Consider the following 10,100-nt stretch of genomic DNA (forward strand, 5'->3'; position numbering starts at 1 on the left):
GGTACCCTACACCATAAGAAGGGGTTTGAAATTTTGACTTGTCTACTTAAAGATCACCAAAATCTGATAACAAGATCAATTACATCCCTGGGTGGGATTGAACCACCAACCTTTTAGTTAATAGCCGTACACACTAACTGATTGCGCCACAGAGACACTTTGCGAAAGGGCATACTGACAAAGGCTAATAAGCATTCATCTAAAACGTTTCCTAGAAAAACTTTAAAAAGTCAATAATCTGGAGAGTTTTTGTAAGATGTTTCTTCCATCAACCAACGAAGAAACACATTGGTACTTTCCCATGATGAGTGAGTGCTTCAGGATCTCTTGCACTTACATGTGCAGCAGAGTACAGCAATGGAAGCATGCTGGGCTCATAACCCAGAGGTAGGCAGATTGAAACTATCCTCTGCTGTATGCTTTTTTTTTTAATTAAAGTAATCCAAAACTGGGATTGATATTTTGGCTCTTTTATTTTTACTTAAAGTACAATAACTTTTACCATTTTAATTTGTTTTAATAGTATATTGACAGTATTGTTTTCTTTCAAAAATCCACTTAATTTTCTTTACCCTATTATTAAAATGGTAATTGACAAAAACAAACTACATTGTCACCAGAAGAGCAATACAAAATGTACAAGTGATATATTAAAATCATCTTTCCAGCTTGAATTTCAATGATGCATTGGGGCAACGATTTTGTGAGAAACATCTTCACCCTTAAATAAAGATTTTCTTAATTCCTTACCTGTGTGCTAATTAGATATCACCTTGTTTTCGCATTAAACAGACTTCCACATGAGAAAGCAGCAAGGATGCAGTGGCGTTAATGTTTCCTGGTGTCAACTTGTATTATTTCAGTAGACATTGAAATGAGGATGCATCTTGCTGCCTTTCCAATGAAGCAAGTTTAATTTAGTAATAGGTGAAAAACCATCCCTACAAAGGTGTTAATCAGAGACTTGGCTTTGTGGACACTTTTCAGAGAACAAATTTGTTAGCTTAAAAATAAAGCCAGAAAATGAAGAGCTGTTTAATCACTCAATTGGATTTTTTTTTGCCAGCATATTTTTTTTCTCTGCAACCCACTGCTAAATTGTGCTTCCTAGCTGTTTTTTTTATAAAATCACTGAATCAAATCTAACTCTGATTACATCAGAGAAGGCCAGGTACCCTACACAATAAGAGGGGGTTTGAAATTTTGACTTGTCTACTTAAATATCACCAAAATCTGATCACAAGGTCAATTACGTTCCTGGGTGGGATTGAACCACCAACCTTTTGGTTAATAGCCTTACACACTAACCAATTGCACCACAGAGACACTTTGCAAAAAGTACATACTGACAAAGGCTAATAAGCATTCATCAAGAACGTTTCCTAGAAAAACTTTAAAAAGTCAATAATCTGGAGAGTTTTTGTAAGATGTTTCTTCCATCAACCAATGAAGAAACACATTGGTACTTTCCCATGATGAGTGAGTGCTTCAGGATCTCTTGCACTTACATGTGCAGCAGAGTACTGCAATGGAAGCATGCTGGGCCCATAACCCAGAGATAGGCAGATTGAAACTATCCTTTGCTATATGCATTTTTTTTTTGTTAATTAAAGTAATCCAAAACTGGGATTGATATTTTGGCTCTTTTATTTTTACTTAAAGTACAATAACTTTTACCATTTTAATTTGTTTTGATAGTATATTGAGAGTATTGTTTTCTTTTAAAAATCCACTTAATTTTCTTTACCCTATTATTAAAATGGTAATTGACAAAAACAAACTACATTGTCACCAGAAGAGCAATACAAAATGTACAAGTGATATATTAAAATCATCTTTCCAGCTTGAATTTCAATGATGCATTGGGGCAACGATTTTGTGAGAAACATCTTCACCCTTAAATAAAGATTTTCTTAATTCCTTACCTGTGTGATAATTAGATATCACCTTGTTTTCACATTAAACAGACTTCCACATGAGAAAGCAGCAAGGATGCAGTGGCGTTAATGTTTCCTGGTGTCAACCTGTATTATTTCAGTAGACATTGAAATGAGGATGCATCTTGTTGCCTTTCCAATGAAGCAAGTTTAATTTAGTAATAGGTGAAAAACCATCCCTACAAAGGTGTTAATCAGAGACTTGGCTTTGTGGACACATTTCAGAGAACAAATTTGTTAGCATAAAAATAAAGCCAGAAAATGAAGAGCTGTTTAATCACTCAATTGTATTTTTTTGCCAGCATATTTTTTTATCTGCAACCCACTGCTAAATTGTGCTTCCTAGCTGTTTTTTTTATAAAATCACTGAATCAAATCTAACTCTGATTACATCAGAGAAGGCCAGGTACCCTACACAATAAGAGGGGGTATGAAATTTTGACTTGTCTACTTAAATATCACCAAAATCTGATCACAAGGTCAATTACATTCCTGGGTGGGATTGAACCACCAACCTTTTGGTTAATAGTCTTACACACTAACCAATTGCACCACAGAGACACTTTGCAAAAGTACATACTGACAAAGGCTAATAAGCATTCATCTAGAACGTTTCCTAGAAAAACTTTAAAAAGTCAATAATCTGGAGAGTTTTTGTAAGATGTTTCTTCCATCAACCAACGAAGAAACACATTGGTACTTTCCCATTATGAGTGAGTGCTTCAGGATCTCTTGCACTTACATGTGCAGCAGAGTACTGCAATGGAAGCATGCTGGGCCCATAACCCAGAGGTAGGCAGATTGAAACTATCCTTTGCTATATGCATTTTTTTTTGTTAATTAAAGTAATCCAAAACTGGGATTGATATTTTTGCTCTTTTATTTTTACTTAAAGTACAATAACTTTTACCATTTTAATTTGTTTTAATAGTATATTGACAGTATTGTTTTCTTTCAAAAATCCACTTAATTTTCTTTACCCTATTATTAAAATGGTAATTGACAAAAACAAACTACATTGTCACCAGAAGAGCAATACAAAATGTACAAGTGATATATTAAAATCATCTTTCCAGCTTGAATTTCAATGATGCATTGGGGCAACGATTTTGTGAGAAACATCTTCACCCTTAAAGATTTTCTTAATTCCTTACCTGTGTGCTAATTAGATATCACCTTGTTTTCACATTAAACAGACTTCCACATGAGAAAGCAGCAAGGATGCAGTGGTGTTAATGTTTCCTGGTGTCAACCTGTATTATTTCAGTAGACATTGAAATGAGGATGCATCTTGCTGCCTTTCCAATGAAGCAAGTTTAATTTAGTAATAGGTGAAAAACCATCCCTACAAAGGTGTTAATCAGAGACTTGGCTTTGTGGACACTTTTCAGAGAACAAATTTGTTAGCATAAAAATAAAGCCAGAAAATGAAGAGCTGTTTAATCACTCAATTGGATTTTTTTGCAAGCATATTTCTTTTTCTCTGCAACCCACTGCTAAATTGTGCTTCCTAGCTGTTTTAATAAAATCACTGAATCAAATCTAACTCTGATTACATCAGAGAAGGCCAGGTAGCCTACACCATAACAGGGGGTTTGAAATTTTGACTTGTCTACTTAAAGATCACCAAAATCTGATCACAAGGTCAATTACGTCCCTGGGTGTGATTGAACCACCAACCTTTTGGTTAGTAGCCGTACACACTAACTAATTGCGCCACAGAGACACTTTGCAGAAGCAAATACTGACAAAGGCTAATAAGCATTCATCTAGAACGTTTCCTAGAAAAACTTTAAAAAGTCAATAATCTGGAGAGTTTTTGTAAGATGTTTCTTCCATCAACCAACGAAGAAACACATTGGTACTTTCCCATGATGAGCGAGTGCTTCAGGATCTCTTGCACTTACATGTGCAGCAGAGTACAGCAATGGAAGCATGCTGGGCCCATAACCCAGAGGTAGGCAGATTGAAACTATCCTTTGCTATATGCTTTTTTTTTGTTAATTAAAGTAATCCAAAACTGGGATTGATATTTTGGCTCTTTATTTTTACTTAAAGTACAATAACTTTTACCATTTTAATTTGTTTTAATAGTATATTGACAGTATTGTTTTCTTTCAAAAATCCACTTAATTTTCTTTACCCTATTATTAAAATGGTAATTGACAAAAACAAACTACATTGTCACCAGAAGAGCAATACAAAATGTACAAGTGATATATTAAAATCATCTTTCCAGCTTGAATTTCAATGATGCATTGGGGCAACGATTTTGTGAGAAACATCTTCACCCTTAAATAAAGATTTTCTTAATTCCTTACCTGTGTGATAATTAGATATCACCTTGTTTTCGCATTAAACAGACTTCCACATGAGAAAGCAGCAAGGATGCAGTGGCGTTAATGTTTCCTGGTGTCAACTTGTATTATTTCAGTAGACATTGAAATGAGGATGCATCTTGCTGCCTTTCCAATGAAGCAAGTTTAATTTAGTAATAGGTGAAAAACCATCCTTACAAAGGTGTTAATCAGAGACTTTGCTTTGTGGACACTTTTCAGAGAACAAATTTGTTAGCATAAAAATAAGCCAGAAAATGAAGAGCTGTTAAATCACTCAATTGGATTTTTCTGCCAGCATATTTTTTTTCTCTGCAACCCACTGCTAAATTGTGCTTCCTAGCTGTTTTTATAAAATCAATGAATCAAATCTAACTCTGATTACATCAGAGAAGGCCAGGTACCCTACACCATAAGAGGGGGTTTGAAATTTTGACTTGTCTACTTAAAGATCACCAAAATCTGATAACAAGATCAATTACATCCCTGGGTGGGATTGAACCACCAACCTTTTAGTTAATAGCCGTACACACTAACTGATTGCGCCACAGAGACACTTTGCGAAAGTCTGTTTAATGTCTGTTTAATGTGAAAATGCAGTCGAGTTTCCCACATTTGGGGAAATCATAGGGGTCAGCATACCCAGAATGCAATGAATGAACCTCACCCTGGGAGAACAATCTTCATGACCATGGTATCTCCTATGCAAAATAAGTATGATTTGGGATAGGGCAGGGGAGGGCCGCTGCTCAGGCACATCTCTGTCAAGTAAAGGAGATTCAACTGAGGCAGCACAAGGGAACTCTCATCTGGGGACAACAACTGCAGGGAGAACACATATTTTCAGATGAACATGGGAGGGCAGAAGGCTGCCTAATACTGAAGCACCCCCAAACAACAAACCAAATGCAACAACTAGTGCAAGCATTCCTGGGGGAAGGCCTGCAGCAGATGGATTTGCATATGGTGATGTCATCCAAGCAGTGGGTCAAAGTTGGCTTCAACCCTCGTCTGCATATGAAAAGAAAAAAGGGATGTGCAGGGCATGGCGGCCTTTTGCGGCGCTTGCATGACCCTTAGTTCGCATTAAACACCCCCACCCTCCTTCGGTGTGGGGCTCATGTTGGCTATGCCCCAGCACCTGAAGCATTCAAGCTGATTTCTTGCAGCAGCTGGGCACTGTAACAGCTCCAGAGCTGCTCTGTGAGGCAAGTAAAAGGGTGTGGGCCCTGCAGCACTACCTGTAGTTTGCATTGTGTGTTGGAAGGCACAAAGTAAGCAGACGGGAGAAGTCAGGATAGTGCGCAAGGGCATAGAAGGGAGCGGCTCAAGAAAAGAGAAGTGGAAACAGACAGCAAACTAGGCTGGAGAGAGACCTGAGACAAAGAGATCTGAATTATACGAGAGACGACCAGGGGAAACACAAATTATGCAGAAAGTTTCCCACATTTGGGGAAATCACAGGGGCAGCACACCCAGAGTGCAATGGGTGAGCCTTGCCCTGGGAGAAGCACCTACATGATCATAGTATCTCACCTGGCAGGTAAGTAGGAGTTGGGCTAGAGCTGGGGAGGGTCGCTGCTCGGGTACCCCCCTGTCAAGTGAAGGAGATCCAACTGAGGCAGCACAAGGGAACTCTCGAAAGAGGAACAAGGCTAGAGGAAGATCTGAGACAAAGAAATCTGATTTTTACCAGAGTTGACCAGAAGAAAGCACAAACACAGTCCCCCACTACCACAAATAATGCAGTCGAGTTTCCCACATTTGGGGAAATCACAGGGGTCAGCATACCCAGAATGCAATGAATGAACCTCACCCTGGGAGAACAATCTTCATGACCATGGTATCTCCTATGCAAAATAAGTATGATTTGGGATAGGGCTGGGGAGGGCCGCTGCTCAGGCACATCTCTGTCAAGTAAAGGAGATTCAACTGAGGCAGCACAAGGGAACTCTCATCTGGGGACAACAACTGCAGGGAGAACACATATTTTCAGATGAACATGGGAGGGCAGAAGGCTGCCTAATACTGAAGCACCCCCAAACAACAAACCAAATGCAACAACTAGTGCAAGCATTCCTGGGGGAAGGCCTGCAGCAGATGGATTTGCATATGGTGATGTCATCCAAGCAGTGGGTCAAAGTTGGCTTCAACCATCGTCTGCATATGAAAAGAAAAAAGGGATGTGCAGGGCATGGTGTCCTTTTGTGGCGCTTGGATGACCCCTCCTTCGGTGTGGGGCTCATGTTGGCTATGCCCCAGCCCCTGAAGCATTCAAGATGATTTCTTGCAGCAGCTGGGCACTGTAACAGCTCCAGAGCTGTTCTGTAAAGCATGTAAAAGGGTGTGGGCCCTGCAGCACTACCTGTAGTATGCATTGTGCGTTGGAAGGCACAAAGTAAGCAGACGGGAGAGGTCAGGATAGTGCGCAAGGGCATAGAAGGGAGCGGCTCAAGAAAAGAGAAGTGGAAACAGACAGCAAACTAGGCTGGAGAAAGACCTGAGACAAAGAGATCTGAATTATACGAGAGCCGACCAGAGGAAACACAAATTATGCAGTCAAGTTTCCCACATTTGGGGAAATCGCAGGAGCAGCACACCCAGAGTGCAATGGGTGAGCCTTGCCCTGGGAGAAGCACCTTCCTGATCATAGTATCTCACCTGGCAGGTAAGTAGGAGTTGGGCTAGAGCTGGGGAGGGTCGCTGCTCGGGCACCCCCCTGTCAAGTGAAGGAGATCCAACTGAGGCAGCACAAGGGAACTCTCGAAAGAAGAACAAGGCTAGAGGAATATCTGAGACAAAGAAATCTGACTTTTACCAGAGCTGAGCAGAGGAAAGCACAAACACAGTCCCCCACTACCACAAATAATGCAGTCGAGTTTCTCACATTTGGGGAAATCACAGGGGTCAGCATACCCAGAATGCAATGAATGAACCTCACCCTGGGAGAACAATCTTCATGACCATGGTATCTCTTATGCAAAATAAGTATGATTTGGGATAGGGCTGGGGAGGGCCGCTGCTCAGGCACATCTCTGTCAAGTAAAGGAGATTCAACTGAGGCAGCACAAGGGAACTCTCATCTGGGGACAACAACTGCAGGGAGAACACATATTTTCAGATGAACATGGGAGGGCAGAAGGCTGCCTAATACTGAAGCACCCCCAAACAACAAACCAAATGCAACAACTAGTGCAAGCATTCCTGGGGGAAGGCCTGCAGCAGATTGATTTGCATATGGTAATGCCATCCAAGCAGTGGGTCAAAGTTGGCTTCAACCCTCGTCTGCATATGAAAAGAGAAAAGGGGCGTGCAGGGCATGGCGGCCTTTTGCGGCGCTTGGGTGACCCTTAGTTCGCATTAAACACCCCCACCCTCCTTCGGTGTGGGGCTCATGTTGGCAATGCCCAAGCCCCTGAAGCATTCAAGCTGATTTCTTGCAGCAGCTGGGTACTGTAACAGCTCCAGAGCTGCTCTGTGAGGCAAGTAAAAGGGTGTGGGCCCTGCAGCACTACCTGTAGTTTGCATTGTGTGTTGGAAGGCACAAAGTAAGCAGACGGGAGAAGTCAGGATAGTGCGCAAGGGCATAGAAGGGAGCGGCTCAAGAAAAGAGAAGTGGAAACAGACAGCAAACTAGGCTGGAGAGAGACCTGAGACAAAGAGATCTGAATTATACGAGAGACGACCAGGGGAAACACAAATTATGCAGTCAAGTTTCCCACATTTGGGGAAATCACAGGGGCAGCACACCCAGAGTGCAATGGGTGACCCTTGCCCTGGGAGAAGCACCTACATGATCATAGTATCTCACCTGGCAGGTAAGTAGGAGTTGGGCTAGAGCTGGGGAGGGTCGCTACTCGGGTACCCCCCTGTCAACTTAAGGAGATCCAACTGAGGCAGCACAAGGGAACTCTCGAAAGAGGAACAAGGCTAGAGGAAGATCTGAGACAAAGAAATCTGACTTTTACCAGAGCTGACCAGAGGAAAGCACAAACACAGTCCCCCACTACCACAAATAATGCAGTCGAGTTTCCCACATTTGGGGAAATCATAGGGGTCAGCATACCCAGAATGCAATGAATGAACCTCACCCTGGGAGAACAATCTTCATGACCATGGTATCTCCTATGCAAAATAAGTATGATTTGGGATAGAGCTGGGGAGGGCCGCTGCTCAGGCACATCTCTGTCAAGTAAAGGAGATTCAACTGAGGCAGCACAAGGGAACTCTCATCTGGGGACAACAACTGCAGGGAGAACACATATTTTCAGATGAACATGGGAGGGCAGAAGGCTGCCTAATACTGAAGCACCCCAAACAACAAACCAAATGCAACAACTAGTGCAAGCATTCCTGGGTGAAGGCCTGCAGCAGATAGATTTGCATATGGTGATGTCATCCAAGCAGTGGGTCAAAGTTGGCTTCAACCCTCGTCTGCATATGAAAAGAGAAAAGGGGCGTGCAGGGCATGGCAGGCCTTTTGCGGCGCTTGGATGACCCCTAGTTCGCATTAAACACCTCCACCCTCCTTCGGTGTGGGGCTCATGTTGGCTATGCCCCAGCCCCTTAAGCATTCAAGCTGATTTCTTGCAGCAGCTGGGCACTGTAACAGCTCCAGAGCTGCTCTGTAAGGCAAGTAAAAGGGTCTCTGTGGCGCAATCAGTTAGTATGTACGGCTATTAACCGAAAGGTTGGTGGTTCAATCCCACCCAGGGATGTAATTGACCTTGTGAACAGATTTTGGTGATATTTAAGTAGACAAGTCAAAATTTCAAACCCCCGGTTATGGTGTGGGTACCTGGCCTTCCCTGATGTAATCAGAGTTAGATTTGATTCAGTGATTTTATAAAAACAGCTAGGAAGCACAATTTAGCGGTAGGTTGCAGAGAAAAAGAAATATGCTGGCAGAAAAATCCAATTGAGTGATTAAACAGCTCTTCATTTTCTGGCTTTATTTTTATGCTAACAAATTTGTTCTCTGAAAAGTGTCCACAAAGCCAAGTCTCTGATTAACACCTTTGTAAGGATGGTTTTTCACCTATTACTAAATTAAACTTGCTTCATTGGAAAGGCAGCAAGATGCATCCTCATTTCAATGTCTACTGAAATAATACAGGTTGACACCAGGAAACATTAACGCCACTGCATCCTTGCTGCTTTCTCATGTGGAAGTCTGTTTAATGTGAAAACAAGGTGATATCTAATTAGCACACAGGTAAGGAATTAAGAAAATCTTTATTTAAGGGTGAAGATGTTTCTCACAAAATTGTTGACCCAATGCATCATTGAAATTCAAGCTGGAAAGATGAATTTAATATATCACTTGTACATTTTGTATTGCTCTTCTGGTGACAATGTAGTTTGTTTTTGTCAATTACCATTTTAATAATAGGGTAAAGAAAATGAAGTGGATTTTTGAAAGAAAACAATACTGTCAATATACTATTAAAACAAATTAAAATGGTAAAAGTTATTGTACTTTAAGTAAAAATAAAAGAGACAAAATATCAATCCCAGTTTTGGATTACTTTAATTAACAAAAAAAAATGCATATAGCAGAGGATAGTTTCAATCTGCCTACCTCTGGGTTATGGGCCCAGCATGCTTCCATTGCAGTACTCTGCTGCACATGTAAGTGCATGAGATCCTGAAGCACTTACTCATCATGGGAAAGTACCAATGTGTTTCTTCGTTGGTTGATGGAAGAAACATCTTACAAAAACTCTCCAGATTATTGACTTTTTAAAGTTTTGCTAGGAAACGTTTTAGATGAATGCTTATTAGCCTTTGTCAGTATGGACTTTTGCAAAGTGTCTCTGTGGCGCAA

The 10,100-nt window shown here is 41.1% G+C and overlaps 6 non-coding genes and 1 pseudogene across 6 annotated transcripts; all 7 read right to left on the minus strand.

The window, feature by feature from the left end:
- Positions 1–4,863: 4,863 nt before the first annotated feature.
- On the minus strand, positions 4,864–4,991 carry LOC135036451 (U1 spliceosomal RNA; annotated as a pseudogene).
- A 671-nt stretch (positions 4,992–5,662) lies between these two features.
- LOC135036450 (U1 spliceosomal RNA) lies at positions 5,663–5,824 on the minus strand. The gene has a single exon (XR_010231202.1). It is a non-coding gene; the product is annotated as a U1 spliceosomal RNA (small nuclear RNA).
- A 152-nt stretch (positions 5,825–5,976) lies between these two features.
- On the minus strand, positions 5,977–6,140 carry LOC135036446 (U1 spliceosomal RNA). The gene has a single exon (XR_010231198.1). It is a non-coding gene; the product is annotated as a U1 spliceosomal RNA (small nuclear RNA).
- Positions 6,141–6,786: 646 nt separating this feature from the next.
- On the minus strand, positions 6,787–6,949 carry LOC135036448 (U1 spliceosomal RNA). The gene has a single exon (XR_010231200.1). It is a non-coding gene; the product is annotated as a U1 spliceosomal RNA (small nuclear RNA).
- Positions 6,950–7,101: 152 nt separating this feature from the next.
- On the minus strand, positions 7,102–7,265 carry LOC135036447 (U1 spliceosomal RNA). Its single transcript, XR_010231199.1, has one exon. It is a non-coding gene; the product is annotated as a U1 spliceosomal RNA (small nuclear RNA).
- A 671-nt stretch (positions 7,266–7,936) lies between these two features.
- On the minus strand, positions 7,937–8,099 carry LOC135036449 (U1 spliceosomal RNA). The gene has a single exon (XR_010231201.1). It is a non-coding gene; the product is annotated as a U1 spliceosomal RNA (small nuclear RNA).
- Positions 8,100–8,251: 152 nt separating this feature from the next.
- LOC135036445 (U1 spliceosomal RNA) lies at positions 8,252–8,415 on the minus strand. Its single transcript, XR_010231197.1, has one exon. It is a non-coding gene; the product is annotated as a U1 spliceosomal RNA (small nuclear RNA).
- Positions 8,416–10,100: the final 1,685 nt, after the last annotated feature.

The sequence above is a fragment of the Pseudophryne corroboree genome, unplaced genomic scaffold, assembly GCF_028390025.1.
Source record: "Pseudophryne corroboree isolate aPseCor3 unplaced genomic scaffold, aPseCor3.hap2 scaffold_647, whole genome shotgun sequence".
Lineage (NCBI taxonomy): Eukaryota > Metazoa > Chordata > Amphibia > Anura > Myobatrachidae > Pseudophryne > Pseudophryne corroboree.